The 26783-nt window shown below is 50.1% G+C and overlaps 1 protein-coding gene and 1 non-coding gene across 6 annotated transcripts in view; both read left to right on the plus strand.

The window, feature by feature from the left end:
- The window catches only part of DCTN4-p62 (dynactin subunit 4), a 522593-nt gene that overhangs the window by 161962 nt on the left and 333848 nt on the right, over positions 1–26783 (plus strand). The window lies entirely within an intron of this gene.
- TRNAW-CCA (transfer RNA tryptophan (anticodon CCA)) lies at positions 2359–2431 on the plus strand. The gene has a single exon. It is a non-coding gene; the product is annotated as a tRNA-Trp (tRNA).

Below are 26783 nucleotides of genomic sequence, written 5' to 3' on the forward strand. Positions count from 1 at the left end.
CTGCAAAAGGCTGCACAGCGTTTCTCTGCAGAACTGATTTGCCCTATTCCCTGTTCCATTGCTTCAGGTTGTTGATCAATTCGCTCTCATGCTATGCGGTGTTGCTATAATTTTGCAGCCTGATGGAGCTGCATAGCAGACAACTGAGCGAGCTGGAGTAACAGGATTGTTCTGTTTGCATGCACTCGCTCTTTTCGTCCTGATGTCACCTTTGTTTAGGGCGCTCCGTGGCTGGCAAGTACCGTATTTACACGATTGTAAGTCGACTCGAATGTAAGTCGACCCCCCCATATCACGTGTGACAGGAAAAAAAAAATAACTGCTGGCGCATTCCATAACAAAAATTTATTAGTAGCTGGCATGGTCACTAGACTACTACTCTTCACTAGTGCTGCCATCATCATTGCTGCCACATTCCCACAGCACGTTGCCGTCCAGCGAAATTCCGGATTTGCATACATAAGTGCATTTGCATACATACATAAGTCCACACCGAAAGGACCCACTCAGAGCCGTCAGGGAGGCTCTTTTGATATGTCCGGTTGGCATAAGTTCGCGGTCTTATGCTGCGAGCCACTCGTACTCACAGCGGAGCAAGTCCTTAAAAGGCAAAGATCCAGGCTTGTCTCATGACCATGTCGCACGTCACTGGTAGGGACTGATCACGCATTTCAGCGACATAGGCCGCAAGCTTGGCCTTCAGCTTCAGAAAGTGCCCCAACTTCGACCCGCGGAAACCTCTTCGCTTGCCGTCACAGGTGAAAATTTTGCTTCGCTGCCGTCGCCACTCTCGCACCACCCATTGAGAAAAGTCAAACTTGCAGCCCGCTGCGCAGTTGTTTGTTTCTTCAGCATAAAGGGTAGCAGCCCTCTCCTACACCGCTGTGAACGAGCGCCGAATGTTTAGTGGACTCTGAACACTCATGACGACTTAGGAAGCACGGAAATAGCATGTGGCTGGCAGTCAAATCAAACGCATGAAACTCAAGAGCTACAGGGAAAGAGAAACGTGCGAGGTGCGAGTGATGTCTGCTCAACCATGAACTATTGACGCCCTCACAGGAGTGCTAAGTGCACTGTAAAACTCTAAAAAAATGTTGAAAAACCCTTTCGAAAAGTGAACAAACGCACGGGATAGCGGAAAGCTATGGGTGGGGCTGTAGAGCAAACATAAAATTGGAACAACGTTGTAGCTCCCCTGATATCCCGTTGGTCTCACTTTTTTTTCGGTGCCATGTTTCGGTTTCGACCGTAAGTCGACCCCCCTCCCCACACACACACGCACACACTTCAGATTTTCAAATTTTAGAAAAGAGGTTGACATGCAATCGTGTAAATACGGTACATTTTACATGGTTTCGTAGTTCAGGGCCTTCATTTAAAGGAGTACTGAAAAAAAAAATTTTTATCTTATTTTTTCTGTTGTAATAAGTAGCTAATTACCCAGTAATCACGGCAAGAAACCTTTACTTTACGGCAGCTAACTCCAGGACTTACTCGCCAGAACTTCAAAGTGCACTGCAGTCTACAGACAAGGACTCACAACTATGGGCCGTCCAGCAGGCCCGGGGTGCGCTCGAAAAGCACAAGCCTCGTGACCCACTACAAACGGGCCCAACGGGGCTAGTGCAGAGTAGAGTATAACCCCGGGTCGACGCTTGGCCAGCATCACGACTCGTTAAATCGTCGTTTGCCGGCACTTTATTAAAGTTATTCCTATCCTATCCTATGGCGGCGAGCGGAGCTATAGTGCGGAAGCGGCACGTCGTTCAAATTGCACTGTTTTCGATTCTACATCGAGGTAAATTGAGCCACCTTTAATGCAAAAAAATTATATTGCGGTTGAAATAGATGTTTCAGATATGAAACTTTGCAGAGTAGTAGAATAATGAACGTAGATTTCGAATATAGCATTTTCCAAAATTTTCGTTGCCAAAGACCCGTGTCCCCCCTTAATAAATGAAATAAAGAAACGATAAATTAATGGAAATGAAAGTGGATGAAAAAACAACTTGCCACAGGCGGGAAATGATCCCACAACCTTTGCATTTCGCGTGCGATGCTCTACCAATTGAGCTACCGCGCCGTTGTTTCCCTGTCCACTTTCTTGGGTATTTATGTTTCCTAGTAGAACCCTGGGAGTGTTAGCCAGCGCCACCACTCACAGACCTTGGCGGCGGATGTGGAACGCCTTTCTGGCACAGGCGTCACGACAGTTGTGATCTTTTTGGGTGAAGGCCTGTGGCAGAAAGGACGTTCCATGTTTGCCACCAAGGTCTGTGAGTGGTGGCGCTGGCTAATACTCCCATGGTTCTACTAGGAAACATAAATACCCAAGAAAGTGGGTGGAGAAACGGCACCGCGGTAGCTCAATTGGTAGAGCATCGCACGCCAAATGCGAAGGTTGTGGGATTGTTCCCCACCTGCGGCAGGTTGTTTTTTCATCCACTTTCATTTCCATTAATTTATCGTTTCATTATTTCATTTATTAAGCACAAGTAAATTTCCCTATGTTGTCCTCGGTGTCAGTGTTTGTTGGCTTCTTATGTGCAAGGAACAAGTGGTTCATGCATTGCTGCAAGCATTTACGCTTCCATGCAACCAAGTCCGCCTGTATTTCTGCCAGTTTTGAGTTTTGCTGTATGCTGATGCAAGCACTGCAAAGGCTTGAGTCAGATCTGCATGTAGAAGGCCTAGGTGCACATGGCACATCATCATCCAAGTCAGAGGCGCTGTTTGAGGGTAGAAGGACTTGCTCAATTATTTCGTTATCGTTCAGTTCAGGACACGACGAAACTGCACTTTCGACATCTGCAAAGTCTTCAGGTCTAACAGAGGCAGGAATCGACACATCGCAGCCTAGAAGGTCATCAATGATCTCCGCATTTGAGCTCGTGGTAGGCAGCAGTTCAGCCTCTTCAGTTGCGGAGTTGGACTCATTTGGAATGCGACTCAAGACTCAATTGAAGTCGGACTGCGGAGGCACCGTTGGTGCCGTTTGGCATGGCCTTTTATAACTTCATGAGAAAGACTTTTTGGAGCCAGCAGAGCACTGTCTGGGACCCAAACTAGACAAACAAGCACAGCATGGCAGAACGCTGTCCTCAAGGCGAACTCAACAAACAGAATGGCAATAGTGGGCCATGCGCAGGAGTGTCGGAAAAGGATGTGGTGATCGCCATGTCGATGCAGCCTCACAATTCAGGCAATGCCTCCAAGATTGGCACTTGCAGTTACATCGCGGAGGCATAGGGCAGCGACCAAAGCAAGGCCTCAGAGATTACAGTCAAGCATGTGATCTCTGAGGCTATACTTGATGTCTCGTTGAGGTTGCCAGGGGAGATAATGGTGGCAGAATTCGCATGCACTACAGCCATGGATGGAGTCTCGATAACTGAGTGTGGAGTTGGCGGCTGTCCGGAATATCGGGCGTCTTCACATATTAAGTCTATGGGGCCATTGGTGATGTCACAAAGCTGTCCGAATTACCGAGCATGTCCAGATTATCAGCGTCAGATTTACTGGTCGGTGACCGTATGAACCTGTCGTCGATGGTGCTTTGGGAATGACGCGTATTCCGGAGCAGGACACAAGGCAAGGTGAATAGTTGGCACAGCTCCAGCCTTCGGGGTACATAGTCTTCGTGGAAGATCATTGGACTGCGCTAAGCTCGGCAGGTTTTGTTTATACCAGGCACGCTTGAAATGAAGTGAGCAAATTTGCCTACTCTTCAATAGGGACCATTCTACTGTGTCCATATCTGCCGTTTATCTACACTGATGCATGAACGAGGAAGGCAGGCGAGTTGGTGACCGCTGGGAAACAGTGTAGGCTTAGCTCACTGGCCGTCCGATCCGGGGTCGACGGCCCGTACGATTTGTCCGCAGCTCGTAGTTGCAGCACTACTGTGAGATCGCCGTGAGATCAAACTATTGGTGGCAGCACTATCACCGCGTTATTGACAGTGGCGATTCACATTTGGCAGGTTAAAATCTCTGATGAGTAGCTTATGTTCCTCTTTTACATAACAATGTAGGTAATAATTAAACCTTCCAATAACTTCAATAAAAGAATTCGGTGGCCTGTAAACAACACCAATACTATATCTGCTCCTGCCAGTATAGACTTTACAGAAGATGCTTTCTACAGATTGAACATCTGACATATTTAGAATCTGCAGCTTATTCTTAAACATAATGGCAACACCCCCTCCTCTTCCCTCTTGATCCTTATGAAATACTCTGCAATTTTTCGGTACAAATTCACTATCAAAGATGTTATCTCTTGGCCATGTCTTGATTAGTAATACAATATCTGGGTCATGTGCTAAAATCATACTTTCTAGTTTCTCAGCCTTATTAACAACACTGCGGCAATTTACATTTAGCACCACTAAACATTGTTCATCTAGTTTCCCTGATCTTTACGTTTGTTTGTTATCTTATACTGTTTATTCTTTTCGCTATCCCAACCGAACATGCTTCCATCAATGCTTAATTTGTCGGACAGTAGCTTGACCTTCGATCCATTCATGCATTCTTGTACTGAACTTTGGCACAACTTTTTCCTGGTATCACATACTCGAGTAGAAAAATCCTCAGTAATTGATAGTTTGGTACCCTTTAGCTTGGAACAAGTGTGTAGAACAGCTACTTCATCCTGATGATCAAGCATTTTAATAATTACTGGGTGTTCCCTTTCCTCCGTGTGCCTAATCTGCGGCACATTTTGATGCCGTTAATTGTTATTCCCAGCCTTCCTTCAAATACGTCCTTTCTTATCGTTTCAGTAAGAACAGCAGCCTTTTCCCTGGGGACTTCCTCAAGGCCAAAAACAAATTATTTTGTCAGCTTCTGTTTTCTAGTTCATCAATTTTGTTTACCGCAAGTGCCAATTCTTTATGAAGTTCAGTGGCTCTAAGTTTTAAATCATTTACATCTGTTTTTAGTTCAATCAAATTTTTCGTCTGTACTTCGACACAACTCAGCCTTTCTGTCAAGCTAGCTACATCATTAAAAATTTTTTCTTGCTTGGATGAAACAGTGTTCATCATAGTAGTCATGTTGTTTTGTCCCGACAGTAGTTGCTGCAAAATATCATCCTTTGACAGGCCAGGGTTTCATTTAATATCACCACACATTAGCAAGGTCAACCCAAATGTGCAGACACACGAAAGAAAGTGGGCAGGGCAGGGCAGGGCAGCAACGCTAAAAGGCGGTTATCGCTGCAATAACATAGCGCCGGTAAGTAAGCACTAACCTGCACCACAAAGATGAATGGATTCGTGAGTATTTTGCCCGGAGTGCTGCCGCCAAGCCCAGTGAAGTTCGAGGGAAGAAGGCCACTTCTCATAGCCTTTGGAAGTTCAGGGAGTTCTGGTGTAACCAATGTTGGCGCATGTGTCGAAGTCATGGTTAAGGCAAGGTTTGCTTCTTCGATAAGGCAGCGGCGAGCATGCTGTGGTATCTTGCTTCCGCGATGACCCTCCCAGTAAGTTCATGGTTGTATTCCAGCGAAGGCATGTTCAAGGGACTGCTTTTCAAACATGTCAGCTACATCCTGCACCACAAAGACGAATGGATTCGGGAGCATTCTGCCTGGAGTACTGCCTACTACAGTCAACGACCGATTTTTCGGACCCTCTAGGGAATGTAAAAACGTCCGAAAATTCAGGCAGTCCGAAAAAATGAATGCATGCAAAAAAACGCACCCTTTTTATTTTTTTCTCAGATCTAGAGGTAAAGGGCGAAGTAACAGGCTTCCGAAACCCTGCCACAGCATCAGTAAAGTGGCTATAAAAAGAGGCATTCAAAAACTCTGTATGCAGCCGACTGCCGGTTTATTATGTACATGTGCATCGTCGGGCAGCCGGTGTTATTGCTGCAGTGGCTTGAAGAACTTGTTGATTGTTGTTTTGACGGCGTTCCGGTTGCATGCGATCATATTCGCCTCGATCTGAGCAAGGGTCATGTCAGCACTGTACACCGATTAAAGAGTCAACAGTGCTCGCGTCAACTCGGCGCTTGTAGGTGGCGCAGGCATTGACTCCTCATTTTCAACATCGGAGTCTTCTGAATCCCCCACAACCCGATGGACTATTTCCTCGTCAGTCAGTTCTGCGCGGAAGTCGAGCTCGTTGTCAGCGTCAACAAACTGTTCAAAAGTTATTTCCGTGGGTATGGAAACCCCAGCAGAGCGGAGGTCGTTGATCACGTCGTCCGACGCTACTGCTTTCCGCGCTTCGATGCCATCGGCGAGGACGATGAAGACGGAGTGGGCGCCATCGAAGGCAAGCGAAATCCTCAAGTTGCGAACAGTAGAGTTCGCTGACGAGCGTCGAAGCACCTAGGCCTAGCGTCGCAGAGCACACTTGACACAACAGACAACCACACACCACGCTAGCCAAAACGTGGCCTGCGCAAACAAACAAACAAAATGGCGCCGCTCCGGAAACTCCGCCGGAGGCGGAATTGCGGCGATGAACATAGCCAGCGTGGCCAGACCAAATCGGTGTGTGACGACTAGATTCGGCTAGTTGTAGTTCAAAGCGGTGATATGCTTCGGCTGCAAGTGGATTTCCTTCTCAAGGGCGCTGCGCGAGGAGCCAAAAGACCTTCCGTCCGTCAAAAAGTCCAGAAAATTGGATGGCGGGGGGTTCGAGCGTCCGAAACTTCAGATGTCCTTATACATTGATTCTATGGGGCTCGTGGCGGTGCCGCGAAGACGTCCAAAATATCAGGCATGTCCAAAAATTTGGGCGTCCGAAAATTCAGTCGTTGACTGTATCTTTACTTCATGTAGCTGTCTACTTATTTGCTATCGTAATCAATGCTTCACCATTCGGGCGAAACTGTGACTTTTTTTATTTATCACAACATTAGTGCACTGGGAGTAAATCCTTGTTTTTCAAGTGAGAGAAAGTTGTATTTCTGTATAGAAGAATGAGGTGTCCAGTACTGTAAAGGACTTTTTCTTTTAGGTCACTTGACTGCCTACAAAGAGCCGAATTCTTTTCTTCCTTAGATCTTCGCTCTAGATACTGGCAGGTGCCCATGGCTGAGGCTGATTGCTGTAAGACTGCATTTGCCACACCAAACGGCTTGTATGAATTTGATGTCATGCCGTTCGTTCTTTGTAATACGCCGGCCACATTTGAATGGACCGCCGTCGCATGCATCGCCGACAAAAACTACCTCCGGCACCGGAAATCATTTTGGATTTTGTCTTGAATGTCTTTTTCACGCTCGAAAAGACATTTCAGCGCGAACATTCCGAACTTGGGCTGGATTTCGTGGCAACGCCCACGCACCTGGAGTCACATAATGCAAGGAGCCCATCTGGGCACAAAGTTTAAAGGGCGTTCTGCTGGCACGCGGGCCCGTCACAGCGTCTCGCGGAGGCCGTAGTATCTACGGAGCGCATGGATTTCAATTCTGAAACTTTATGGGTATAAAGTTCTCATAAGCTTTTGATGCGAAAGGTGCATTGACAATTCCAAAGTGGTGCTTTAGATTTTCAATTGCGCAACTTTCTGGGTTTAATGTTGTTATAAGCATTTGACACCAAAGGTGCATTGACTTTTCTAAATTACATCGGACCATCGGACAATCCAAATCAACGCACTATCAGACAAGTTGACAATCACGCAGCGAGATCCGACGTGAGAAAGCGTTGTGGTGTTCATTTGTGCCGTCATGTCACAGAAAAGAATATCAACATATTTTTCATATGCGCCAAAGCATCCATGTCAAGACACTAAAGCCAGCAAAGGTAGCTACGTTCTTATTTATTTTTCTACTTTGACTTTTATTCGCAAGAACACATTGAGCCTTTTCAGTTTTCTTGTCCTTGCTACCCACATGCTGCCAGAGCCAACCAGAGTGCATGCATTTTAACGCGATAGCGATTTTCTGCAGCACGGGCTGTGTTGCAGAAAATCCGGTGTTGGCATCGTACGTCATTTCGGCGAAAAAATTTTCTAACCATGCATACCCAGGCCCTTCATGTGATGCAAGGAATTTACTGAATTAATTGAATTTCTCAATAATGTGGAAAGTTGGGCGAGTTGGTGATTAACCATCATACCTTGATGGTGAAGCAGCGCACTGACAAGGACAAGGCAAAGGCACACATGTGTCGCGCAACGAGTGTCGTGTATTCTTATGTCTTCGCCTTGTCCTTGTCAGTGCGCTGCTTCACCATTAAGGTATGATGAATTTCTCAATCTGAACTATGTGGAAGAATGGTAAACTACAACTTACACGCAACTTACAGACATGATAGCTCTCGGATTGTAGTATGACTATACGAGAAAACATAATTCTCTTACACGAAAACTCAAAGAAGCCCCCTTTTCAGCGTTTCTTCAATTCACAGACTGGCCGCGGCATTTGCCATTTGCATGCCCCGGCGTGCGGCCGTCTTGGGGGCCATCGAGCGGCACGCCCGGTTCCTTGCAATACTTCCAGCTGGCGCTCGCCTCCGCTGCATCGTGGCCCACGCAAGAAGCCGCATTTCTTCCACAAAGCCCGCCTTCGTGCATAGCGTTCGTGGCCAGCGTTTCCTGGTAAACATTACGGTTGCATACGCTCCAGTTGCCAGGAAGTGTGAGGAGCTGTCAGGGATCTTTGAATGCTATTGCGTTCCACGATTAAAGGCGAAGCTTAAGCGTCCTCCAGATTTTTTCTCGTGTTGCCCGACCACCGCGCGGCACACTAAGTGCGCATTCGTTTTTTTCTGGCTGAGTGGATTCTCGCCTGGCAGAGTTTTGGAATGCTTTCTGGCTAGCAGACAAGAAAAACAAACAATGGTCGCTCGCCGCCATCACCGTGGGGACTCGACGGATTGCAGCGCATTCGCTTGAGCGCAACCTCTCTGGAAAGTCTTGTCTTGCCGGTGTAGGATACCGAGCAGTATGCGTATGGTTATCTGTGTGGACCAAGTGTCTCACGTTTTCTACAATATTCTTTCTGTAGCCACATCAGTGCCAAAAAGTAGGTGCCTAAAAGTAGGCAAAAGTAGGCGATTGTGGCCAACATGCTTTCCGTTGAGATTTTATTTTATTTTTTTCACTTCAGTGCCCCCACCTCACAAAAAAAAGACAGTTGCGGTGCAGTGAATTGTCGCATCGTGAAAGTTCGATTTTGTTACTTCTTTTGCAGAAAGTGATGACCTGCGGGAAGCTTCAGTTGCCGGATACTCTTATATTATTGCGAGAGCAATTATATACACTTCAGGTGTATTCCTGCAACACCGTCGCCTTCATGTTCCGTATAAAGTCAAAGGGCGATAACAATGTGACCGCGCTCTGCATGCTGTATGTGCGAGTGAAAGCGTAGGGTGGGGGTTGGCATGGGTAATCCGATGATGGTGGCTCAGTCTTGTGTGCACAAGGGAGAAAAGCGGGGAGAAAGTGCGCCGCCTTCCGTCATGTGCGATACATCAGGAGAGTGGAGGAAGGAGGGTGGGCCTTAGGATTCTGTGATCTGTAAATCTGTGATTTGGCAACATGTTTACTTGCCTTGTTTGATGCATTATAGACCGTTTTTTCGTAGGCGCCGCCATATTGTGAACGCAGTGGCGCCGCCTATGAGCAGTGCCATACTGGCTTGGGTGAAAGCGGTCTCTTGCATGGCAGGTATACACTCGGCAGTAGGTTCTGGCGTTTGTTTTCGCGGTCGTGCGGTCTGTTTAGTATGACGTGCGTCTTCTACGTGGTAAACGGTTCTGTGAGACGTGCTGAAGCGGTTTAATGCGTCATGGCCGGAATTTCTGCTGGCGTTAAGGTGGACGGAACACGCAGCGCGATGTGTGCGTGCATATTTGAGCCTACAATCAGCCTCGGAGATCAATTGTGTATTTCTGAATGTTCCAATCACTGATGTGACCTTATTGCAGTATTATCCTCTATTTCTAAGCTGCAGTTTAGGAGCCATAAAACATACGCGACGATCGTAACGTGGGTACCATTCTGCTATGATAGGAGCTGTGATGTTATAGTTTGACAAGTGTTCAAACTGTTCTCTGCAGGTTACATTGCGTGACTACTTGGTAAGATGGATGAGGTTTCCGCCCCTGAATAAAATAGTTTTGGCAAGCAATAGTAGCATACCTTACAGTCTGAATTAAGCTTGTCCAGCAAAGGGACTCTTTACGAACTGCGCGACCGTCCTAAGCAGTGGTAGGTACTGGATTACATATACCTTTGTTCTGTTACCGCATAGTCCAAGCATACGGCATCAGGGTTATATATTTATAAACGTGCGGCGTGACTATGCGAGGTAGTATTGCGGCGTTAGCCCGTTTTCTCTTGCTTTTTCGAAAAAGAGGATGATAACCGAATTTTTTTTTTCAGTTGTGTTCGTTCCGTTCTCTACGATGCACTCACACGTATTACGAAAATTTTGTCCTCAGAAATAGGCATCGCATTCTTTCTATGCGATCCCTCTCATATATTATGGCTGTATACAGGTCAAAAAGGCAATGCCGAAGCGCACAGCTTACATATGTATCGTGCTGGTTCACCAACCGCAGTGATCGCTGTGTTGAGCAGTGCCATCGGCCTCATGCAGGAAGGCTAGCATAGACATACGGTAATTTGAAGCCTACTAGACTTGAAATGCGCGAGAACGATGCCGGTGCATCACAAATATTTGATAGCGCCTGCCGCTTAGATGTTTCGGGGTCGCCTTAGGTTGGCCTGCACGAGCATGCGCTCTTATGCTTTGTTTTACTCCATACGCCAAGCGATCAGAAGTGAGCAGATTTACCATTTCATGCTGCTAATACAGAGACACCGGTTTTCTTTGTTGCAATAAAACCGATGTAAGCAAAATAGTTCACAACACATAAACACACCGCGACTGATAATCATGTGCGTACACCGTGGCTGATAAAGCGCGTCACATTTTTGTGCCCCCAAGAGATATTTCCGCCTACTGTAGTTACCTATGCACCGAAAGGCTTTCCTGACGACCTTATATGAATGGACATGGCGTAAATTTCACAAAGTACCATCTAAAACATCTCGAAATCGTTCCGCAGCACGCGACAGCAATACTTTCAAGCAGCGCCGCGCCGGATCGCCCAAGCCAGAGAGAAGGAAAGGCTCTCCGTGCGACTATTGGGGACGACCTCGTACGTGACGTCACTGAGTCGGCGCAATACTCGATATGGTCCGGAGTATCGCCTTAACAGCTTCTCCGAGAGGCCTCGTTTTCGTATGGGTGTCCAAACCCACACTCTGTCGCCGACGTCATAGATTACTATTCGACGGTGAAGGTCATAGCGCCCTGCGTCGTAGTCTTGCTGCTGGTATATCCGCAAGCGTGCGAGTTGTCGAGCCTCTTCTGTGCGTTGCGTAAACACAGCGGCGTCCGTATCAGTGTCATGTGGAAGCATAGCATCCAACATTGTTTGTACATCCCGCCCATGAACAAGGGTGAACGGAGTCATGCGCGTCGTCTCCTGTTTCGCCGTGTTATATGCAAAGGTGATATACGATAGGATGTCGTCCCAATTTTTATGTTCAACATCCACGTACATGGAGAGCATGTCTTCAATCGTTTTGTTCAGGCATTCTGTTAATCCGTTGGTTGGTGGATGGTAAGCGGTTGATTTCCAATGCGCCGTTCCACTTAGCAGCAAGACGCGATCTAAAAGTGCAGCCGTGAATGCAGTTCCTCGGTCTGTTATTACGACGGTTGGTGCGCCGTGTCACAACACAATGTGCTCAATGAAAAAGCGTGCCACCTCTTCCGCTGTGCTTCTCTGGATTGCCTTTGTTTCAGCGTAACGTGTGAGATAGTCGGTCGCTACTATAACAAAGCGATTCCCGGCAGTAGAAGTAGGAAGCGGACCCAATATATCCATTCCGATTTGGTCAAATGGTCTTCGAGGAACCTGGACGGGTTGCAGGAGGCCGGCTGGTTTCGACGGAGGTGACTTGCGCCTCTGGCAGTTGAGGCAAGTGCGGACGTGATGTTTCACGGTGGTGTTAAGTCTCAGCCAGTAGTACCTCTGCTTCACTCTGGCCAACGTTCTCGTGTAGCCTAAGTGACCTGAAGTCACCTCGTTGTGACAGGCTTGAAGTACTTCCGTACGAAGAGCTGCAGGAATGACGAGCAGATAGGGGGACCCGGTCGAAGAAAAGTTTCTTTTGTAGAGGACTTTGGCCCGCAAACAAAATGACAACAGGCCTCTTGCGAAAACTCTAGGCGGTTTCGCAGATCTGCCCTCTAAGTAATTGATGAGCTCAAGCAACTCAGGGTCGTCCTGTTGTTGTTGGGCGATGGTGGATGTGTCCAGAACACAAAGAAATGCCGAGTCTTCTTCGGGTGGAGCAGACGACTCTATCGGCGATCGAGACAGGCAGTCAGCATCCGTATGTCGTTTCCCCGACTTGTACTTGACAGTCATGTCAAACTCTTGCAGCTGTAGGCTCCAACGCGCCAGTCGTCCCGAAGGGTCTTTAAGGTTTGTCAACCAACACAGTGAATGGTGGTCGCTGATAACTGTGAAGTGGCGGCCATACAAATATGGGCGAAATTTCATAACAGCCCATACTACGGCGAGGCATTCCTTCTCAGTTGTGGAGTAATTGGCCTCTGTGCATGAGAGTATTCTGCTTGCATAGGCAAGTACTCTTCCTGTGCCCTCCTGCCACTGCACAAGAACAGCTCCCAAGCCAACATTGCTGGCATCAGTGTGGAGCAGTGTAGGAGCGGTCTCATCAAAGTGAGCAAGCACTGGAGGTGTCTGGAGACGTTCCCGCAAGTCAGTGAATGCACCTTGCTCTTCGTCGCCCCATACAAAAGCAACGTCGTCTCTCGTCAGGCGAGTTAACGATGACGCAATGCGAGCAAAGTCCGCAATAAACCGCCGGTAATAGGCACAGAGGCCCAGCCTGACAGCCTTTTTATCGGTTGGTACTGGAAACTGCTACGGCCGCAATTTTCTCAGGATCTGGGCGAACACCTGCGTGGCTGACGACGTGACCGATAAACTGTAGTTCCCCGAAACCAAAGTGGCACTTCTCCGGCTTCAGGGTGAGGCCGGCGGACCGGATGGACTGCAGAACCGCTTCAAGCCGTTGGAGGTGTTCTTCAAAAGTTGCGGAGAACACGATGATGTCGTCCAGGCACACTAAGCATATTTTCCATTTCAGACCCGAAAGCACAGTATGCGTGAGGCGTTGGAATGTAGCAGGGGCAGAGCACAAGCCGAAAGGCAAGACTTTAAATTCGTATAGGCCGTCTGACGTCACAAAAGCAGTTTTTTCACGGTCTCTCGGATCTACCTCGATTTGCCAATATCCGCTTTTTAAGTCCATTGAAGAGAAGTAACGCGCGTGACGGAGCCTGTCGAGTGAATCATCTATACGGGGAAGCGGGTACACGTCTTTCTTTGTCACTTGATTTAGTTTTCGGTAGTCCACGCAGAAACGCAAGCTGCCGTCTTTTTTCTTAACTAGAACTACAGGGGATGTCCAGGGACTCGTTGATGGTTGAATCACGTCGTCTTCCAGCATTTTTGTCACTTGTTGTTGTATGGCTTCACGTTCTCTGGGAGCCACACGATAAGGATTTTGGTGAATTGGTCTTGCCGTATCTTCTGTAATTATCCGATGCTTCGTTAGAGGCGTCCGTCCGACGATGGACGTCGACGCAAAGCAGTCATTGAACTTCGACAATAGCGTTAGAAGCCGCTCTCGTTCGTGCTGCGACAAAGCAGTGCTGACGTCGAGTGCAGAAGCTGGGCCTTGCGTAGGTGCTTCTTCGAATTGCGAACAGCAGCCTCGAACATCTGCAACACCGTCAAAATAAGCCACAGCCGTGCCCTTTGGAAGGTACCGTCGCTCTGTGCTAAAATTGGTTAGTAACAAGTTAGTGCGCCCGTCGGTGACATTTACAATTCCTCGTGCGACCGAGATACTGTGAGTAAGCAACAACGTGGTTACTTGGTCGGCAACTCCCTCGCAATGAAACGGTGTGTCACATGCTATCATAACAAGGGTGCATGATCGAGGTGGGATGACGACGTCGTCTTCTGCTAGATGAAAGGAGTTGCGTTGCGGCGATAAGCTATGGACTAAACCAGGGCTCCTATAAAACGTCACCATGCGGTCCGGAATGTTAATTACGGCGCCGTATTCTTTCAGGAAATCCATTCCAATAATCAAATCCTTACAGCACACAGGAAGAACGATGAAAGTGGCCACGAAAGAAGAATCGCGGATGCTAATTCTAGCAGTACATCTTCCAATAGGCATCAGTAATTGCCCGCCTGCCGTCCTTATGTGGTCCCGTCCATGGCGTCTTTACTTTCTTCAGACGGAGGATGAGTTCCTGACTCATTATAGAGAAGTCGGCACCAGTGTTCACTAACGCTGTCACCGGCTGTCCATCCACCAAAACATCAATGTCGGCGCTCACAATTTCTTCGGAGTATGGGTTTATCGACTTCACGTCGTTCTGTGACGAGGGTGTCGGGGGCTTTTTATTGTTTTGCGGTGGGCCTGCAACCTTACCCCCAGAGGTCGCCGCGTTCAGTTTCCCCGGCGTGGGCTGGGCGACCTTCGCCCTCGGAGGTCAGCAAAAGTACGTCCAGCAGGGAAAGGCATCTGACGTGGAGGGGTTGGAGAGTGCGACCGACGGCCGAGATCGAACTGAACATGCGGCACAGATTCATCATTCGGGTGCGCTATTGGAGGTCCCTGAAAAGCAGTTTCGTCGGGGCGTAGCATGGAGTCGTCAGTTGCACGTCGACCATAGGACCACGGACGAAAAGGTCGAAATGATGTGTCGCGGTGCCAGCAATGACACGAAATGTGGCCGACGCCTCCGCGGTGAAAATAGAGTGGCCGCCTATCGACGGTGTGCCATGCGTCGGTTCTCCGAAATTGCGGCCGTCCCGTCTGCGGCTGGTGGTATGACTGTAGCTGGGTGACGGGTGCGCGCCTCGAAGCCTCCTCTTGCGGCGGCGACCAAGGAGCGACTGTCGGAGGCTGGTGGTACGGCGGTGTGGTTGTAACAGGTGGTGGACATCGGACAGCGGCTGCGTAGGTCATGGGACGCTGGTGATCTTGCAAATCGGCTGCCGGTAACACCTGCCTGATTTCTTCACGCACCACTCCGGCGATTGACGCTACGGGTCTATCCACTGTCGGTGTCAGAATCTTTTGAATTTCTTCTCTGACAAGTTCTCTGATCAATTCCCGCAAGGGGTTCTGATACTCACCAGTCACTGCGGCGGCATTGATTGTGGTGCTGGTGTACAGTCGATCGTACTGTCTGCATCTCTGATGAAGGGCCCGCTCAGTAGCCGTAGCCTCTTTGATAAAGTCAGCGACGGTGACTGGTGGACTTCGCACAAGTCCCGTGAACAACTGCTCTTTTACACCTCGCATGAGGTAGCGCAACTTTCTTTCGTCAGTCATGTTCGGGACTGCTCTACGAAAGAGGCGGGCCATGTCCTCGGAGAACATTGTTACCGACTCATTAGGTTGTTGTGCGCGTAGCTCCATCATCTGCTGGGCACGGTCGCGTCGGTCGGCACTTGCAAAAGTATCTGTGATTTTCTGACGAAAGTCATTCCATGTCGTTAGGCTAGCTTCGCGGTTTTCGTACCAAGTGCGGCCGCTGTCGTCAAGGGCGAAATAGATGTGAGAGAGCTTTTGCTGCTCAGTCCACTGATTAATTTGTGCGACGCGTTCATATTTGTCAAGCCAGTCTTGAATGTCTTCGAAGCTGCTCCGTGATAGCGATCGGGAACCAGAGGATGCAGAACGGTTACTTGCTGTGGACTGGAAAACCGGCTGCTTTGGGGTGCTTGCGTTGGGCTGGTTTCGGCCATTGCGAGATGTGTGGAGCTGCTGGACAGGGGTGGTTGAAGGGGGGAGAACGGGGCAAGGCCTAGCAGTCGACGACTAAAGCGATGCACGGGTGTTGAAACTGGTGATAATGCGTCCGGGCTAGAGGAACGACTCCCAGAAGGACTCCCGAGCATCAGGCGCGGTCAGTACCCCGCACCTCCACCAGTGTCGCAGTACAACGCGGACAGTAGAGAGGGAGACGTTCAAGAGCCGCAGGACAACTTGTTCAAAATACAAAACAGGCCAGAGCCACGTCTTCTTCGATCTCGCCGAATCCCACTGACCCACTAGACGAAATCCGTTAATGTCCCTATCTTCGTTGTCGTCTGCATAGAAGAATAGACGCATGCGTCAATATACAGTGACTTTTTTCTTAGCTGCCTAGATTTATTGGAGACATACATATTGTTACGTGAAGGACGAGTCAGTAAGACGAGTAACTATTTACAGGGTATATTTACAACAGCTGATGCAGCGCAGACCGGTTAGATTCACAGCGGGAGCCCAGTTCATTTCTTCCTCCTCTTTTCTTGATTGATGGCACCCGACGCACCTGACGTGCCTTGTTCAAACAATCAAATATCACACGCATGTAGCAATATATTCAGTTTTCTTGTTGCGAGGTGTTGTGTATATGTGCAGTGAACTTCATTTCCAGTGACACACTTTTGCCCTTTATCAAGCTGTATCTTCACATTTGCATATTCCATTGTATCTTCGCATTTCTAATGTACGAGGGTGAGTCAAATGAAAGTGAGCCAACTCGCCCCGCGCAATAATGGTTCGGTTCATTATCTGCGAGGAATGCGCATAGCACACAGGCATCTCTCATTTACAAAAGTGATACTCAGGTGTGAGGACGAATGTTCTTTAATGCTCTCATTCACTGGGTTGAACATGATTGCATGACATAATGGATGCTCCAAAAGTTGAACAGTGTGGTGTCGGGATGGTTTTGACAACTGAAGGTCTTTCCCAAAAAGAAATTAGTCGCTGTATGGCTGCCGTGTACATTGTGTTTCATTGGCCACTGTGAAGCGTGTGGGGATGCGCAACTCTCACGCGTCCCCTGATATGTTGTTTTTCCCGCACGGCTCGCATAGCCTGGCGCCCGCGGCGGTCGGAGTGGTTGAGGTGCAGTACGAGAGATGGCGCGAGTGTTACGCTGCTAACGCCGCCGACAGGCGGGGTTACTTGGGCAACGAGAGAGAAGGCGCTTCCTCTTTGGCTGCGAGTTGAGGTACAACGTGGACGTCCCGCGCGTGCACCGATCCATGCTTCTGCGAGACCGTCTCGCGTGGCATCCATTGAACGCGCCACCGTTCGCGTGACCGTATGCACGAACGACCAGGCGTTGGGATCCAGCATGGTGCTAACATATTCGCTCGTTATCCGGTCGCGGTGAGTCGGACTTCTGGATTTGTCGCGCGCCCATCGGCATGTTTTCTGTATAGCAACTCAGCTAGCAGGCATTGATCTATGGAAGGTGCAATAAATGCGCTTGTGATTGTTTGCACTAATGTGTTGTCGTTCCTTTGTCCCAAGAGCATGGGTGTGAGAGACTCCACATCTGGCGCCCAACGTGGGGCTCTTTAGGCATAGGATGATAGATTTAACAGTTTTGCTTTGTTCGAGACCTTTGTTTGAACCGAAGCGTAGGGCTAGCGCGGATTTTGATCGCTAGCGTTGGCGGCGTGCTTTCTTGGGCGAGCCGACGGTGGCTGAAGTGTGTTTGAACATGTCAACATGCTAAGCCTTTTCGCAAGTGTTTTTTAATGGCATTCGTCGGTACGAGGGCCACGTGGTCTGCATCCTGGGAGAGCGAGGCTTAGCGCCCACGGAGCATTGCCAAGCCTGAAGCGAGTGAGTACGGAAGCCTCGTGGGTGGTCCGAATTTCTTATGTAAATAGCTTCTTCTATCTCTTTGAGGTGGATGAAGTCGCGGCTCTGGGAGCCGGGTGGCCGAGGGCCACGGGTGCTTCTACGGGCTGATTGGTATTGCGGCCTGGCGCCGGGCGCTCAGACATCATCTGGTACGGTGGCCGCCGTCAACTCGGATGCTGTGTGCACCGAGCGGGGTAGGACCACCTAACAGAGCTGACGTCTCCTCGTGGCTGCCTGTTTTGCACTCATTTTGGGTGCTGTTTTTGGATGCCGGTTGTTGTCAGGGTAGCGACGCTTTAGTCCTAAGGCTTCACGAAGCTGCCTGTCGCACCTGGAGGGACACAACCTGGTGGACCGTGGCGATGAGGTGTTGCACGTTGCTTCCCTCATTCTATTTAGCCTCGCACGAATTGAAATTACTCGTTCGACTCAAGAAAGCGAGCTTCGTTCACATGAACTTAGCATCTGAGTCGCTGCGCGATCTTTTGCTAGCCGAGTTGAACATCGTACCACGTTGGCGATGCGCATGCAGAATTCCTCTCCCTTGCACTACTTTAGTGTTTGCCGAGTGTGTTGTGTGTACGCAGCGTGATTGGAGTCACCCCTGGCTTGCTGTCACCTGCACATCGTCTGCGCTGCTGCCCCAGACTACGATCGAGTCTCCCCGGTTGTCACGATCCACCCCGGGTCGTGAACAAGGGAGGGCTTCTGGCACCCTCCGATCTCCGGACGCTCCGCAGCGTGGTGGTGCTGAATGATTACTGACCGGCGAGCTGCCGTGCTCGTCGGTGTTTATTGTGGTGCGGGTGACCACTGTTGCCTGCCGAGCTATAGCAGGCCGCCGAGCTTGGCGGGCGAACCAAGATTATGTCCAAGGGGGCGTCACCTACTTGCTACAACCCCTCACCCCCTGTCTGTTTGTTAAATAAAAATCAAACGTCCAAGTTCAAACAAATGTCCAAGTTCAACACTATGAGGCTCTGCCTCCACCCTAGCTGGGTCGACGGTGCCTGCTACCCAGGCGAGTAACGGTCTGGTGGCCTCCGCCGTCGAGTACTCCGCCTGGGCACCGGTGTCGACGGGTCGGGTCGGGTGTGGCAACGCCGGGTGCTGCCTGGGCCAGCCTCGCTTCATCCGGAGGGTCCGTAGTGATCGGCCTCGTGAGTGGTGCCGAGCTCGACACCGGTCCAACGGGTGCCGCACCACTGGCTACGGTTGCCGCCTCCGAGGTAGGTGGTACTCTGCTAGAAGCGACTGGTGCTGCCGCTAGTCCTCCTGCGGGCTGGAACTCAGTGGCAGTCGAGGGTGCTGGCCAGGTCCCGAGGCGAGGTCTGACATGGTGGGCGTGTCTGTGCCACATGGCCCCATCTGGCATGCGGACGAGCAGCGATGAGGCGCTGGCAGGAGACACCACCTGTCCGGCAGACCAGGGTGAGCCAGGACGGAAGTTCCTGGCGAAAACTGGAGCTCCCGACTCTGGCAAATGCCCGGGACGGCACCCTTGGTCAGCAGCCAGCTTCTGCTTCTCTGATTGAGCCTTGCGCAGCTTGCACTTACTGCGGGAGACCTCGCTCTTGAGCTGCCTGTTGCGGCTCTGCAGGCTCGTTATAATGTGCCGCATCTCCCGGTTGATTGGCTGAGACTGCTCGCTGGACACCGACGACACCTCAAACTCAGTGCGTAGATTCTCGTACTCTCGACGAATCAGCGCGATGTTGTCCTCGAGGCGGATGACCTCCGAGCGAAGCTTCTTCTGAACAACCAGCTCCTTGCTTTCCATCTGCTCAATGTGGCGAAGGTGCGAGTTTTTGGCTGTCGACAGCAAAGAGCGACACTCGTCCAGCTGAGTCTTGAGTTGCATGGTTCGTTGTACAGCACGGAGAACTGGCTCTGCAGGCACTTGTACTCTGCCGTGCTCACCACCAGGCTCTTGGGCAGCGACCGCAGCTCTATCCGCAGCCGCTCCACCGTCTTCAGGGCCTCCTTGTGGTCAAGCTGAAGCTGCTCCAGCTCCAGCAGCCGTGCCGATGCCAGCTCCCGCTGTTCCTCGAGCTGGCTCTGCAGGTCCTCCAAGCGCAGGGAGGCTGCTCCGCCACCACCGCTACAGCCCCCAAAATCCACCTGTAGGCGGGACCAGGGTCTCTGTGGGAACGGCCAGGGGGTGCTTTCCACATTACGCGAGGCTCGCTGATGCTCCTGGCAGATTTGGCAGCTCTGCATCACATGCAGGCTGGCTTCCGGGTACTCTGGCAGACGAATGCCCAGTACATGAATCTAGTTTCGGCCCAGCAGCGTCGGCGACGACCCCTTCGTTAAGTAAAGGGGAAGGGTTGCCTCCCTGTCGCCAAAACGAATGCTGACCTGTGCCTGACCCTGGACCTGGGAGAGTTGCCCGGAGGAGCTGCGCAGCATCACGCCCGAAGCCTCGACGGACACGCCAGGGAAAGACCGCTTGAAGAGCTTCCCGGCCATTACAGACACGCTGGCCCCCGTGTCCAGCTCCATGGAAATGGGGTGCCCGCAGATTTCGACAGTCAGCATGTATGGCGGCACAGATGACGGTACAAAGTCTGTGTGCCACATGCCGAAAATCGGCGGGTCCTCGGCCACGACGTGGAGCCTGGCTGCGGAAGAGCTTGAGCTTGCTGCCGCATGCCTCCGCCGCGTACCCTTGCGACGGCTACCCTGGCCGCGGGCTTGTGTTGTACCTGGGCTTGAATCAGGCTGCTGCTTGCTGTTCGTCCTCCCACTTCGGCATACACGTGCCAGGTGCCCAGTTTTCCCGCACGTAAAGCATTGTGCTTGAGAGAACTGGCACTGTGAAGGGGAGTGGGCACCACCACAGCGACCGCAGGTACTGCCCTTTGTCGCGAATTTGTTGACCGCCGCTTCCGCCGACGGTGAGCCAGTCGCACTGGAAATCTTGCCGGCGTCCTTGGCGGCAGCTTCCATTGCCAGCGCTGCCTTCACGGCGTCGTCCAGCGACGGGTCGGGAAGCTCCAGGAGTCGCGTCTGCATGGCGGGGTTGTTGATACCGCAGACGAAACGGTCCCGGAGCAGAGAGTCCAGTTGGTCCCCGAAGGCGCAGGCACTCGCTAACACTCGTAGCGCAGCAACGAATTGCCCGAGGGTCTCTCCTTCCCGGCGGCTCCGGTTGTTGAAGCGGAAACGCTCCATTAGTGTGGACGGTGCTGGGTTAAAATGCGAGCGCAGTATGGCAAGCACCTCACCCTGCGTCCTAACGTGCGGCGTGGCTGGCTTCAGAAGGTCGAGCAAGAGGCTGAAGACGCGGGTCCCGCAGCTGGCCAGGAAAATGTCCCGCTGTTTGGCCTCGGGTGTGTCGTTTGCCCGGAAGAACACGTGGACTTGCTCCTCGTAAATTTGCCAGGCGGACGTATCTCCCTCAAATGGCTCGAGCCTTCCGTACAGCGGCATGGCGACAGCAATGGGGGGCGGTGTTTCGCCGCTCGCGGCGGCGTGGGACGCTCCGTAGGTACTCGTCGCCAGCTTCGTCGCCAGAGTCACGAGGATCCCTTCCTCGTCGCCAGTGTCACGATCCACCCCGGGTCGTGAACAAGGGAGGGCTTCTGGCACCCTCTGATAGCCGGACGCTCCGCAGCGTGGTGGTGCTGAATCATTACTGACCGGCGAGCTGCCGTGCTCGTCGGTGTTTATTGTGGTTTGGGTGACCACTGTTGCCTGCCGAGCTATAGCAGGCCGCCGAGCTTGGCGGGTGAACCAAGATTATGTCCGAGGGGGCGTCACCTACTTGCTACACCGGGCGATGGTGATGCTGTGGCCAGTTCGACGCAGCGACTTCGGCGGCCTCCTGTATCCAGCTCACAACCCTCGGCGGCGGACAAAAGAGCCGGCGGTCACCGACAGCTACTGCGGCTCTCACCAGCACGGTGCGGCGGCGCGAGCGACGCTTGCTCTTTCCGACTGCTGCAGCGCCGTTTTCGGAGTCCTGGCCTGGAATCGTGCCGTCGAGTCTGCAAAGCTGCTGCTGTGACCGGCGGACGCCAGCGGTGTACCCAAGGACAATGTCTGCTCGCATGCTATGAACAGCGTGTGGACATTTCCTCTGCGCGGCCATTGTTGCACGTTCTATCTTGTTCGCGAAGCACGGGTTGATGTTAGACCGTGTCACATGTCTCGCCGGAATATATAGTGATTTAAGGTTGGGGGGATGTGGGGATGTGGGACTTTCACGCGTCCCCTGATATGTTGTTTTCCTGCACGGCTCGCGTGGCCTGGCGCCCGCGGCGGTAAGAGTGGTTGAGGCGCAGTACGAGAGATGGCGCGAGTGTTGCGCTGCTAATGCCGCCGACAGGCTTGGGCGCCGAGAGAGAAGGCGCTTCCTCTTTGGCTGCGGGTCGAGGTGCGACGCGGACCATGGTGTTAGAAGTACAGGTGGAACGACGGAGCGCCACCGCCGTGCACTCGCTGCGTTGAACTTCGGTACCTCCGCTTCATCACGCCACCAGATGGCAGGAGCGGTCGCGGGGCCGACAAATCGGGCTAGCCAGCTCCTATTGCGCATTTGTGGACGAGCGGTCCCCGTCAAGTCAAAGCAGTTGGTGCCACGTTGCGCCCTTGTTTTCATTCTTTTTGTGCGACGACAAGCTATGCTATTCGTGTGAGCAAGCCGTGAAATTAGTATTAGTGTTGCGAAATATTTAGAGTTGTATTCTAACAAAGGTACACTGGGCCTTGAAAATGTTAAGGGCACCGTTGATTTCACAGTGCGAATTGACAACCTTTTTGATGCCATGAATCGCAGACACCCTAAGGAAGGTCTTAGATTAGGCGGAAAGGATTTTGAAGTGCTGGAATCCTCTCTACAGTGGCTTAATGATTGGGAGGAAGAAGTCAAGGCAGGACGAATTCTCCCTCAAAGTTTTCTCTCACAAACTACAGCTGACGGCTTGCGAGTGACTATTCTGTCGACAATTCAGCTCTCAAACTACTTGTTAAAGAAATGTGATTTCAAATATGTGTTAACTGCAAAGTTTAACCAAGACGTTCTGGAAAAGTTTTTTGGTGTCATACGCCAAGCTGGGGGCCAAAATGAAGATCCCTGCTTGCCGACGTTTTTGCAATTATACAGCATGCTATCCATTTATAGTCTCGTAAAGCCACCCAAGTATGGAAATTGCCAGTTACTGCCCAGTGAAGAGCCACGTCTCCTTAGCTTGTCTGATTTGAAGTCAGCTTTTGAGGAGGATGTGTTCAGTCAATCACGGCTGGATGAGCTGAAGAGTAGGCTTGACAGATTTGTGCAAGATGGCATTGAGTGTGATGATGTATTTGACTCTGTACCTGCATCAGACAGCATCACCGACTGCATAATTTACTATCTATGTGGGTTTCTGTGCAGGAAAGTCCTAAAAAACACAAATTGTTCACTGTGCAAGCTTGGATTGATTACAACAAGTGATCTGTCAAGAGCTGAAGCAGCTCTTGTAGTTTTGAAAACAAGCGGAGAACTGACGCACCCAAATGCTGCCCTATTTCATCTTTTGAAAGAAACGGAAAGAAAATTTCAGAAGCACGCTGGCGATAAGCAAGCGTATGACTTAACTATTGACTTTGTGTTAGATAATTACAACCTGTCATTTCCATGTCAGGAACATAAAGTAGACATCATGGCACAAGTTCTTCACTACTATGTAGGAGTGCGGATGCGGCAATATTGCAAGCAACTCAGAAAGATTGAGAGCAACAAATCTCAAAAGTTGCGCAAACTTTCGAAACTAGTCCAGTGATGTTGCTGCCTCAAAGTTGAAGTCATAGTTTTTGTTTTTCATGTTTGTTTTCAATACTACTCATATCTTTCACGTGTGTTTTTCACGTGTGTTTTCATGCTACTCACTTCGCTAAAATTCACTGTTTTAAGTGCATCAAGCTAGCGTTAACAAAGGTTGTATTCCTCACACATGTTTTATGCGTTGTCAACAACCGCTAATTGCTTCAAATGTCCGAGACAGCAATCGACAGTACGTTTTGCTGCTGTGATACTGCGGCTAATACATTATTTTTGTCTAACTAGGTAAACATTACTTCGACAAACAAAACTAACCTTTGTCATATTCCAACGCGGCTTATTCACTGTCATATTCCTAAATGCACGATTTCACATGTCCGAATGCGAAGACATCCCCCTATCACGAACATTCGAGGAGGTGAATTGACATATTGAACAGATATCTATGGCTGTATCACCAAAATCTTGTATTTCTTCACCGTTTTTACCTCATTGCGCTCGTCATAGCGTGAAGGCCGAGTTCTTTTATTTGTTTCGAGCGGTGTTTAATTTGTTTCGAGTGGCCCCGAAGCGACCACACATGACACCTCGCATCAGCCACGAGTACTGTGGCGCCATCTCGGGCCTTCTGCACAAGACGCGGACCGAAGTTCCCCCTTTCCGGAGGCGCCGTTCGTCCACCTAAAATACTTCTAACACCGTGACGCGGACGTCCCGTGCGTGCACCGATGTATGCTTCTGCGAGACCGTCTCGCGTGGCATCCATGGAACGTGCCACCGTTTGCGCGACCGTACGTGCGAATGACCAGGCGTTGGGATCCAGCATGGGGCGAACATATTCGCTCGTTATCCGGTCGCGGTGAGTCGGACTTCTAGATTTGTTGCCCGCCCATCGGCATGTTTTGTGTATAGCAACTCAGCTAGCAGGCATTGATCTATAAAAGGTGCAAAATGCCCTTGTGATTGTTTGCACTACTGTGTTGTCGTTCCTTTGTCCCAAGAGCATGGGTGTGAGTACCCTACAAGCGTTGGAGCAAACAATTTAAAGAAGGATGCGAAAGTTGCAAAGACAATCCAAGACCGGGCCAAAGGCACCATGCGATCACCTCCAATACAATTGCAAAGGTTGATGAGCTGATTAAACAAAAACGGAGCATAAGCATTGATGAACTGGCAGAGCGTGTGAACATCAGTCATGGTTCGGTTCACACCATAATTCATGAACATCTCATTTATCGGCTCTTGTGTGTGCAACGGATGTCCAAAATTTTGAGCTACCGCCAGAAAACAGAGAAGTTCGGCACTGCCTTGACTTGTCTGATCTGGTATCACAATGAGGGTGACGACTTCTTGTCTGCAATTGTAATCGGGAACGAATCATGGTGCCACTACTATGAGCCTGAAACACGATGGCAAAGCCTACAGTGGAAAAATTCTAATTGACCACCCCCAAAGAAAGCAAAGGCCATCATTTACGCCGGAAAGGTGTTGTTGACTTTTTTTCTGATCATCAGGGGCCACTACTGATAGAATTTGGTAAACCTGGAGAGACTATCAATTGTTTCCAATATTGTGAAACACTGCATCGGCTGCGTGTCGCAATAAAGAACAAACGACGTGGAAAATTGACGAATGGGGTCATGTTGCTCCACGACAATTCCCATGCCCACGCGACCGATGTCATCATCATCATCATCATCAGCCTGGTTACGCCCACTGCAGGGCAAAGGCCTCTCCCATACTTCTCCAACTGCCCCGGTCATGTGCTAATTGTGGCCATGTTGACCCTCCAAACTGATGTGGTTAACACCAAACTGCCCAAGTTCAAATGGGAAACGCTGCAACATACGCTATACGGCCCAGACCTCTCGCCTTGGGAATTCCACATTTTGGGGCAATTGAAAAAGCAGCTCAAGAGAACCTGATTCATGTCGGACTATGACATGAACAAGTCAGTTACAGATTTTTTGAAGCAGCAACCCAAGGAGCCTTATGAGAGGGGAATCGCGTGACTCGTTACTCTGGGGGACAAATGTCTAAATGCTCATGGAGACTACTTTTAAATAAAGTACCTTGTTTGTCATACATTTGCATTGGCTCGCCCTCACATCTTTTGCAGAACTCCTGCTTTTTATACGTGCTCTCACTTGCAACTGTAATTCCGGTGCAATCGCACACAATATGCGACCGGCGACAGCTGCTCCTGTGCAATGCATTGCAACAAAGGACAGCGTCATTGAGCTTTTCCTCTGGCCATTTCATATGTACAAAAATGACAACAAGGCTCTTGAATGACAAAGTTTCATTAAAATATTTGTCCTTAATTTGTTCATTTCAGGGCCTTTTCATTTTTCATATCAGCGGCATGTATTGCTTTGCTGGTTTCGAACTCGTATAGTTCTAAAGTTCATGTGATATTTTCTTTACCTATTAAATTGACAAAGAACATGGAAGCATTGATATCAGTTATTTTGGGCACAATTTTTGGGACATAGTAGTATATTCTTTTATGAAAAAAATACATATTTTACTTGTGTTGACAGTGCGTAGTGTTCAACAATTCGTTTCAGCATCTTTGGCAATGGCTATGCCAATGTGAGCCTCCCCCAAATGAAATTTCTGGCTACGCCACTGGTCCTGGCGTCTCTTCCAAATTACAACTGAAATTTGATGGCCCTTATCGCATCATTGCCCAAATGTTGCCTGTAAACTACATTGTCGAGCCACTGATGCCCCCAAGTGACCATTGTCGCCGGCATTGTCGCCGGCGACGTGAAATTGTTCTTGTCGACAGGCTGAACCCTTATTATGATCCAATCATTTCTTTGTCGGTGTAGGCCGCCAGGATGGCCCCTCTTTCAGCCGGGGGGGGGGGGGGGGGGTGATTATAAGGAAAAAGAATGGCACTGAAAAGTCCTGTCGCCATGGCGTGTCTCTGAGCCAGAAAAAGATTGGCACACTAGAAAGCGTTGCAACCATTGCTTGTGCCATGGCCAGTTTGCTGATCTGAGTGCTTGTTGCTGCTGCTGGGTTTCTGGCTGACGCTTCACTCCAATAAACCTTGTCACATGGCATTCAACTTCGTTTATTTTTGTTTATTTAGGTCATTTAGGTCAGAGGGCATTACATAAAGGGGAAAACCCAGTGCCCTTCCACTCTCTGAGGAAGGATGACCAGCAAAGCTGTGTAGGTGGGCCCCTTAATGGCGGACTGCACCTCGGCCCGGGTAGGCCGAACATTGCACTATCTTTGAGATCGGCC

This window comes from Dermacentor andersoni, chromosome 6, assembly GCF_023375885.2.
Source record: "Dermacentor andersoni chromosome 6, qqDerAnde1_hic_scaffold, whole genome shotgun sequence".
NCBI classification, from domain to species: Eukaryota; Metazoa; Arthropoda; class Arachnida; order Ixodida; family Ixodidae; genus Dermacentor; species Dermacentor andersoni.